Below are 10021 nucleotides of genomic sequence, written 5' to 3' on the forward strand. Positions count from 1 at the left end.
AGTAATTTTTTAAAGCTCAGCTTCTAATGACCTAATAGATTAGGTTGATAAGTGAGGTCATTTCCTCTTCCTTCTCCACCTAGCAGACCACAGATGTGTCCCAGCATGATTTGGCGAGTCATTGTGGGAGGCAGTGGTTGAAAATTCTTGGGACCTGCTGTGTTGGGTATGTCATTGGGCTTACTGTGATTTCTTGAATTCTTTTGTCTCCATAGACCCATCCAACCCAGACTGCCTTTTTGTCGAGTGTGGATGTACACACACATTTTTGCTACCAGAAGATGCTGCCAGAATCAATTGCAGTGGTGTGCGCACCCAAATATAAACAGTGAGTATATATAATTTAAGCCTAGACGGTACAAGAGCAAAATCGTCTATGGCTCAGAACACTGTAAAAACTAAGTAGTATCCAGAAAGTCTTAACTGAGTGCTATAGAAGCCCCGTTTTAAGGTGAACATTCTAACACCAGCTGCTCTTAACAGATGTGCTGACACCACTGTTCGTTTTCTAAGACAAAGCACAAAGAAGTGATCTCAAGTGTCAGAGGTTGAAGATATTCCACACAAGAAACTGCCTAAAGTGTCATTCTCAATGTCACCTTAGTCTGAATTCCTCAGCAGAGCTAGTGTTGGGAAAGCAATGAATCATCCTGTTTCTTTGAAAGAATTTTGTACCCTGGATAATGTCCCACAGGAATTAGTGGTCATAGGTTTGAGCGCTACCCCATTTATTCCTCACAGTGATTGGCCTGAACTGGATTGATTCTTCTTTGTGCTCAATTCTACTGTTGAGAATTTTATTATTAGGTCAAACTACAAGAAAGGGATCAAGAGAGAGAAAACCATAGAGAGAGATACACGTAAGGAGAGGAATGAGAAGGAGAGAAAAGAGAGGAAGAAAAGGGAGGGAGGACAATTAGGACCATGACAAAGAAGACATAGTCTAACAGAACTTCAATGATAGTGTTTACTAGGAATAGAAGGAAGACATACACATCATCTGTGCGGGAGGAAGAATTGTGCAGGTCAGAGCAGAGAGAGCAGGAGAGCAGGGGAATAAGTGTAGGTATGAAAGAGAAAGAAGAGAGGACATAGAGGAGAGGAGAGACAGGGAGGAAAGAAAGGGGAAGGGGAGAGAAGAAGATGGAAAGAGGGAGAGGATAGAGAGACGAATGAGTGTTGTGGGGATTTCTGTTTGAATGTGAGTCTGCCTTTCTCTTTTCAGAACAGGAATTTTCACACTGACAACTTTTGGATTAAAAGAAATATCAAGCTGCCCCAGGAGGGGCTTCCATCCCCATAATCAGGACTCAGCTCTTTTCTGTGTAGGTATCTGTATACAGGAGAAGAAACATAATAACATTGTGAGAATATCCAAACCCTGTCCCACAAAATTTATAAGGGCCAGGGGATACAACCACAGAGATTCAAGGAAGCTTGAAATCCTGGAATCAGAATGCTAAGTCTAAGATGTAGAACATTCTGTGTGTGATTATATGTATCATAATTAATATGTATATGCATTTGTATAGAATTTGGATCACACTCTGATCCTAAAGGGAAAATAACACTTGTATACATTTCAGCTCTTCTTTTAAAAAGATATATAATTTTATATTTCAGTATATTTATACCTGTACTTTCATTGTGTAGCCTTTTAAAAATAGAACCTATTTTTATTTTAATTTGTTGTCTCTGTGGGTTTTCACATGGGAGTTTATTGCTCATTTTAAAATCGAATTATCTAGAACGGGAGTTCCCAAGTTGCCAATTGTAATAACCCCTTCCATGGTGAAAAACACCCATAACATAAGCTCTTGGGCAGTTGCAGTAGATCATCAATTTGAGGCTAATTGATGTTACATAATAAGACTTTTAGACTGATGATTACCTATCATGTTGTAGACCCAGAGTGACCATCCCTGAAATGTCAGTAATGTCACCCTTACAATCTGATTAATGTAATGACTCCCCTCAAGGTCTATTGGGTCACCTTTGCCATCTGATGTACATTATGACTCCAATGGTGCACTGGACTTACACATCTCTAACAACAAACACAATAACAAAAACAACAACAACAAAAAACTATTTGCTATGTGACTCTGGAAAATAGATGGAAAAGATCCTGAGATACACAGAGATGATTGACTCTAAACATGAGGCATGAGGAGAACTAGGTGGGAGTGTTGGGGACCAGAACTTTTGACATTACTTCTAATGACATCAAGATTTCACCACTTGGCTGAGAACTATCTGGCTGCAATGAAATTCTTCAATCAAAACTTACTGCTCGGGATGTGGCTCAGTTGTGATAGTGTTCCAATTTTAAGCATTAGTATCTGAAATCCTTTCCCAGCACTGATGAAAACAGTTGTGCTTATGTTTGCCTATAATCCAGCACTGGGAACCTCGAAGCAGTAGAATAATGTCAGGATCCTTCTGGCTTAGCTAGGCTATGTGTGCTAGCCTATGTCGCACAAGGCCCTCTTTTGGTATAAATAAAATGTACAAGTTGTTTCAAAACTGATTTCCATTCCCTAACAATATTTCCCTTTTTCCAATTGCAGGACTGCCGTCATGTCACCATCCAAAACAGCAGGGTGACAATCACGGATTTGCGATGAGTAAATCCCACAGACCCACCTCAGTGGGAGCCTGTGTGTGTGTGTCTGTGTGTGTGTGTGTATTTTGTATATATGTGACTGAATGTATGGTGGTGTGTATCTGTGTATGTATGTTAACCTGTGTTATGTATGTTACATCTGTGTTAAGGATATCAATGGTATAGTATGTATTTATGGCACACTGTGTTCATTCACAGAGCCCAGATGAACTTACTTCTACATTTCTGTTTTAGCAATTAGGAAAAGCTTCGATAAAACACAGAAGAATGTGATACATAAAGTCAAGACCTCTTGAGTACAAACCCTGAGTCTAGATGTGAGATCATAGAAATTTATTTGATTTCAAGGTGAGGTGGCTATATTTTTGACTTGTCAGTAATATCTTTCTTCAATAATGCACAAAGTGAGAAATGTGATAAGGCAATATGGACAAAGCCATCAGCTCAATCACAAGTATCGCAAAGGAAAAATAATCTGCAATATGTTTTAATTTATGACATTTGGTATATTCATGGCTGCGTTTTGAGGTGAAAGATCATAGCTCTTTTGAATAAGTAGAGAAAACTTGATCTAATATTGCATTCTACTAGAATTACAATTCTAGATTGTGAATGTATTTTTCTGTTTTTTGTTTCAGCCTCTTGTATTTGTAATGACTCCTGATGCTAGAAACCCTTTGACTAACAACATTTCCTGACTAAAACAGACTGTATGGAATATTTAACATAAAAGAGGGATGTGTATGAATTGAGAACAAAGAGTACAAAATGTAAGTTCTTAAAAATAGTTTGATATTAGGAATCATTTAGAGATTATATATACTGTAAAAATGAATAAGACAGTGTTTACATATTTTATGTCAACAAAGTATAATAGTACATCTTAGAACATGATGGGATTTCAAATTTAATAAAGATTCCTTTTATTGCATTGTAGAAACACAATGTTAGAAAGATTTGAACATGACTGGTGGCCCCTCCTTACATTGAGTACCACAGGGAAACCTTTTCAAGATGACAACCTTCCTGGTAAACATTTTATTCTTATGTCCATCCTTACTACAAATGTCCCTGATAGCAAAGCAAAATTTATTCCCATTACCCAGATATACAATCTTCTGGACCAGTTTTGATTTTCTGTGCAAATATTCAGCAATACATCATTTCTCTACATGAAATCTTACAGTAAATATATAGTTAGGTTATTTATACTTAGTAATTATACCCTCAGATGACATCTTAATTGTTTTCTTTTAAATTAGTCATAGAGTCTATGAAAATTTTAGTAAATTCTATTTTCATTTTATATTTATATATTAGGAAGAGCTTTCTAAATCTACAGTCGTCACACATTAGACCAGTTGTCTTCCTATTCATCCTACTTACAAATTGTTCTATTTGGCTGGCTTGCATTATGCATATAAAACTGTTTACATTTTATTTTCCTTTCATTTGAATTGAAATTATTCTATTATTGGGAAATGATATAACAATTAAGATTCCATAACTTAATCTGTTTAAGGTGTATTTCTTCTTCCAAAACAATTTGTATCATTGAAGATCATTCAATTAGTATTAGTAAATTAATAAATTACTAAGGGAATAACAGTACTTAATGAATGTATGATTTCTTCTAATGAGAAGATAATTGTCAAGGTACTTGTGGTCCAACTCTAAACTCTTGCTTGTTTGAATTTTTATGCATGTGTAGGTTAGAAAGACTGATTGCATATCCAGTACCGAGGAGACCAGGTAATGGAGAAAGCAAAAGTGTTAGTTGTTGATAATAGCAGTTGACACAGCTTGTAATTAACTATGTGGTATTTGTAGATCTTCAAACAATATTAATTAGTAGGCACAAATTAATTACAAATTAACTAATAGGCATAAGTGAAGAACGATACTTTCACGATTGCTAAGCAATAGAGCTCACTCTCAGAATTAGTTACTACAAGTTCAGCAGGTTTAGTTATGCTCCGTGCAGCTGTGTCTTCCTATGTAAGTATGGCATAACATCTGGGTGAGTAGGTGTTATAACAGAACATAATACATCATATAATTTACTATAGTCAGTCTTTAGTGTCTGCAAGACCCATATCTTCATACATTTTTGTCTTCTGTACTCATTGTTTCACAGTTCTGAACTTCTGGGTAGACAAAAACATTATAGCATTCCTTGTGAGAGACTGTGAGCAGAAAGCAGATGTCCTGTGGACTGAGCAATGGATGTGAGACACATGATTAACTTCAGACTGTGTCTCCATCAGATCTGTTCATGCTCATTTTTCTCTGCAACCTGGTGCACTCTCAACTTTACATTAGTTCAAGTAATGTTCTGATAATCTACTTTTCCAAATTTGTACTGCATATGTAATAATACTAACCCAATTTGTAGGATAATAAGCATTCAACTCATGAACCAATCACTTTTATGCTACAAGTATGATGTTTGTTTTATTTAATTCTTTACATAAGATTTGTAAGATGAGTGCCAATTGAATGTGACTTTCTCTAGAAGCTGGCATTATGGGCCCACAGATCACTACACATAAAATAGATTATTCTGGAAAGATTCTTACTTAGGCTATGTACCTATATCTCAAGTGGTCATTAAGACAGATTGCATAGTTCATTCTTGAATTTATGTTTTATATGAAGCTCCTATACATAATTTATTTTCATAAAAAGTAATGATTATCAAGAGTGTCTTCTATGGTAATTTGAAGCTTCTGGATCCTTTATCAGTCAAAATATGCTAATACACTACATACCGGAATATATAGGTATCATTTTACAAATGTAATTTTTGGGACTTGCATTATAAGTTGATGTTTTCCCTGATGGTACTTTAGCTTTGCCATATTATGTTTCTAATATATTTCTTTGGAATCTTATATGTATCATCTTTTGTAAATAGGACATTCACTGTGATCTTCTCAGCCTATATCATACTGTATATTTAGCATCGTATAGGATAAAAGACATAGAGGTTTATGTGACTCAGTAGGAGAAGTACTTACCTAATATTTGTAGGAATCTATATTTATTAGAAAATTTGTCAGAAAAATGGTAAATTATTAGAAATACCTGTGGTGTTCTTGTCTGTAGAAAGATTTTTATTTGTTTTAGTTGAATTCTAGTCTCATCATGAAACCCAGATTTGCCTCAAAATTCTGATGTGTTTATTTCCCCCTCTTGATTTATGTGGGATTACAGATATCTATGACTATGCCAGCAGAAAATTTTTCATAACACTGCAGTGAAAACATTAAAAACCAAACTTCCTAAGTCATACTTTCCACAACCACAAAATTTACAAAATGTAAATGTTTAGAGAATGGGTTTGGAGAACTCAGGTTTGTATTTGATATGATGTAGCCACCAGCAGTCAGCTACAGGAGCCAAACTCTATGATGATTGTGGGGTACAAGGATACATGCTATCCTATAATAATAATATATATTATCTGAACATAGAATGAGGTATATGGATGTTAGCGAGACATGTATTAGTGAAGTAGAGAAAATCAGAGGCATTAAAGTCAAATTTACCCACTTCTTAATTTTGTGTAAACTTCTACAGTGTTGAGACTGAGTTCACAGCTTACTGTCCTCAACCACTTCACAATTCTGAAGTTCTGTCTCATAAAGAAAGTTGGAAATTTTCAAGGAAAAAATGGAAAGAAGGAAAGAAGTAAGGAAGGAATCTGATTCATAGATTATCTATTTATCTCATGTTATTAAGTAATTCTTTATAAGAACTATATATTTTTTAAAAAATTAACATTTTCTTCTCAAGTCAAAAACCATTTTCTAGTAGTTGTACCTAGACATGTGAGACCAGGAAGTGTTAAGTGCTACATAAGGTATATAGACAAAACAGCGCTTCTATTCAATTCAATCACTGTGTGTTTGTTCTAAAGTGACTTTTAGGATAAATACATCAATTTTTCATAAAATCACTCTTCTGAACACTGGAAAGTATGGATGGCAGTGTCCTCAAATACTGGCAAGAAGAAGCAGTCATGTATTCCATGATTCAACAGGATTTATTTCTACCTTCCAGGCCCACCTTTGACAACTTGACTTTGGTTCTGCACATTTTAAAGGAAAGTAAGTGTGATACTTATTTTTCTCACTGTTGTCACAAATCCCATAATCGAAGCAGCTGGAGAAGAAGCGAAATTCATTTGGATCACAGTATACGGATAGTACAAGAGGAAATCAGTGAGTGGTGATTGATGTACAAGCCAATTACTCACAAAAATGCCAAAATTTAGTGGTGGGAGAGAATTGGACCTTGAATGATTTGGTATCACAAACCATTGAGATTCAGAAACCATTTTAGAAGATGGTTAGGACGTGGGTAAGAGCTGAGACTGTGGACAAGGGTAACAGCAACAGCAAACATTTTTAGAAATGACAGAGCAAATGTGACCTGTACAAGACCTGCACAGAACTTTTCTTGTCAATGTTCCTCATGGATGATATGGGACCCAACCTGAGGGACAGTAGTCAGTTAGTGATTGTTAAGAAATGGTTAGCATTTTCTTTAGTGGTGCAGTTCCTGACATAAATGCTCTTTTCTCAGGAAATGTCATACTGGACACTTAGGCAAGAAACTACAATTAGACTCAGCATTATTATATTACAGAAGACATGAAAGTGGAAAGGAATGGTGGTTTCAGCAAGAGAGGGAGAAGTATGACAGTGGGCAGTGATAGTAATATCTAAAATTCATTATTTAATCTCTGACACGGTGACACAATAAGAGAATAAAATAAGATGGACTGATACTTTATTTAGATTTATTAAAGTTTGCCAGAGTATTCAGAAAGCTAAGTCACAAGCCATAGAAGTCAGGCACAGATCTTCAATCCCAGGAGTCAAGATTAAGAGATAGATGGATTTCTGTGAATCCAAGGCTACCAAGATCTATACAAGCTTGATCCAGTCCTAAAGAGGAACAATTGACACAAAGACAATCTCAGCACCAGGAATCATATGCCTTTAAACCCAGCACTAGAGTGGTATAAAGAATAGAAGTAGGGTCTTTAGTAGACTATCATGGATTTATTCTCCAGCCACAATGAGGATAGGAAGACCCTGAAGTCTCCATATTCTCTAGCCACACTGTGGATAAGTTATAAATAGTCTTAGGGTTGGTGTGAGCCAGAATAGCCTTCCATTCTGAGGTAGAAAAGAAGTAGTGTTCAGCTGCTTTGCTTTTCTGATCTTCAATTGAATTGTAACCCCAATATCAGTCTCTGGTCCTTTTATTTTTCATGCTACAGAAAGTGGGAAAGGGAGGAAGAGGGGAGTAGGAAGGCAGGAGTGGTGGAATGAAGGAAGGGCATCATGGATACTGTTCTGTGTATAAAGGTCATGAACCAGATGATGATGGAGTCAGAAGGTCTTTCCTTGACCTCATGTACAGGTTCCTTGGAGTTGCTGGAGAGAGGAGGCCCAGCCATGCAGAGTAGATGCATACTGGTAGCAGATGGAGCCAGGAGGACGAGCCATGAAGAAGAAATGGATGCAGAGAGCTGATGGGGCCAGGAGGACCAGTGATGCAGAGAATTTTGATCCAAGGAGCCAATGGAACCTGGAGGACCAGCTAGGTTGGAGGTGTCAGTGGAAGAGATACATGGAACTGTTCAGTAACAAAGTATCCCAGACAGTCTCCCTCCAGTGACATAGATCTCCAACATGTCCACCCATATCTGGATGAGACTGATCACAGTGATGATGTCAGTGTCCCCATTTACCTCATTATTGTACTTTCTTTTCTCCTGGCCTTTACAGCTAGGCATTAGTTATGTTGTCATCTGAGAAGAGCCAAACATAATCTGGTTGTTTCCTAATTAACTGACTGAGTAAATTATGTTTTCATTTTCCCTTTATTTTACTAATGTTTTAGACTAAAATGTCTTCATACTCATCATCATCTTTGTTCTTCCATCTTCCTCATTGCTTGGAAGATACATATATGTGTGTGTGTGTGTGTACTATCTTATATGTTTGTGTCTGTCTGTGTGTGTATAATCTTATATGCATTTATGCATATATGTATACATGTATATATGTATATATTTGTTTGCATTTGTAATCTTATGTTTCCATGTATGTTCTTGTGTGTATGTGTGTTTCCCAGTACGGCTGAAAATCTCAGCCTTGCTTACGTTTTGCTATTTCCCTTTTCTCTACTGAATTCCAATTTAAATAGACTATGATATGTCATCCAGTGATAATTTTTTAAACAATATGTATTTTTTTAAAGAGGGGGTTTCTTTGTGGAACTTGGATACCAGGCTTGATTCAAAGTCAAGAGTTCTGCCAGTCTCTCCCTTCCATATGCTGGGATTAAAGGCATGTGGCACCTCTGCATGGCCTTTTTACATTTTTTTATTTATCTTTTACATTCCAATGCCATTACCTCCCCCCATGTCTCTCACAATTCACATCTGCTCCTCAGAGGGTAACATCTCCCCTAGTAATTTTACTAATTCATCTCTCTGAGGCATGAAAATGGCACCTCTATAACACCCACACAAGTGTGTCTCCTCTGAACAATTTATCTCTCCATAGAATGGGCTCCGCTAAGTCTGTTTGTGTATTAGACTTGGATCTTGGAACCACAGCCAGTAACCTCATATGTGTCCCATCCACACCATTGCCACCCTTGTTAAGGGAGTGTAGTTGGGTCTTAAGCAGATTCCCCTTTGTCAGACCAGAGTCAGTGATCACTCACTATCTTGTATCAGCTGATTCTGTGAGTTTCCCCTTCTCAGTCTTGACTCCTTTGTTCATATTATTTCTCTTCCCTCAATTCAATTGTACTCAGGTGCTTGACCCAATGATATTGAAGTGACCAGAGCCTCACCCAGCCATGAGAGCCTGCAGAAGACCCACCAAGGTGTAGGCCTCTGATTAACCAGAATGTACTGAGCTTTTGTCCAGCTTCTGACATTGCCTGACCTTGCTGAACCTTGCCCCAGTCACTAGGAAGCCTTGGGGCAAGTTAGCTGGGTGGGTCTGAATGTGCTTTATAGGTTGTGAAGTACAGAGCATAGCAGACTCCATGGGAGGCCTCTAAACATGGCAACCATTTCTGCAGGGGTAGTTGGCCAATCAACACAAGACAAGTTGCCCAAGCCTGGAGTCACACAAATCCTCAGACTGTTGCAGACCCCAGACACTCCCCTTGGTCTACCCCAAAAAATCCCCTGCCCTATCATCCCTCTGGCTGCTTCTCAATCCACCCAATGTGTCAGATGGACAGAGGACAGAAATTAATATAGTTAACTTATTAATTAATTAAAACACTTTGCTTTTGCATCAGATCAGTTCTCTTGGTGATTTTTGGAGTCAGAATTTGTGCACAATAATTAGGTGT

At 37.2% G+C, this 10021-nt stretch overlaps 1 long non-coding RNA gene across 1 annotated transcript; it reads left to right on the forward strand.

The window, feature by feature from the left end:
* Positions 1-218: 218 nt before the first annotated feature.
* LOC127214442 (uncharacterized) lies at positions 219-2640 on the forward strand. The gene is made up of 3 exons (XR_007833844.1): positions 219-328; positions 1226-1325; positions 2571-2640. It is a non-coding gene; the product is annotated as an uncharacterized LOC127214442 (long non-coding RNA).
* Positions 2641-10021: the final 7381 nt, after the last annotated feature.

The sequence above is a fragment of the Phodopus roborovskii genome, unplaced genomic scaffold (genome assembly GCF_943737965.1).
Source record: "Phodopus roborovskii unplaced genomic scaffold, PHOROB, whole genome shotgun sequence".
In the NCBI taxonomy this organism is placed as follows: Eukaryota; Metazoa; Chordata; class Mammalia; order Rodentia; family Cricetidae; genus Phodopus; species Phodopus roborovskii.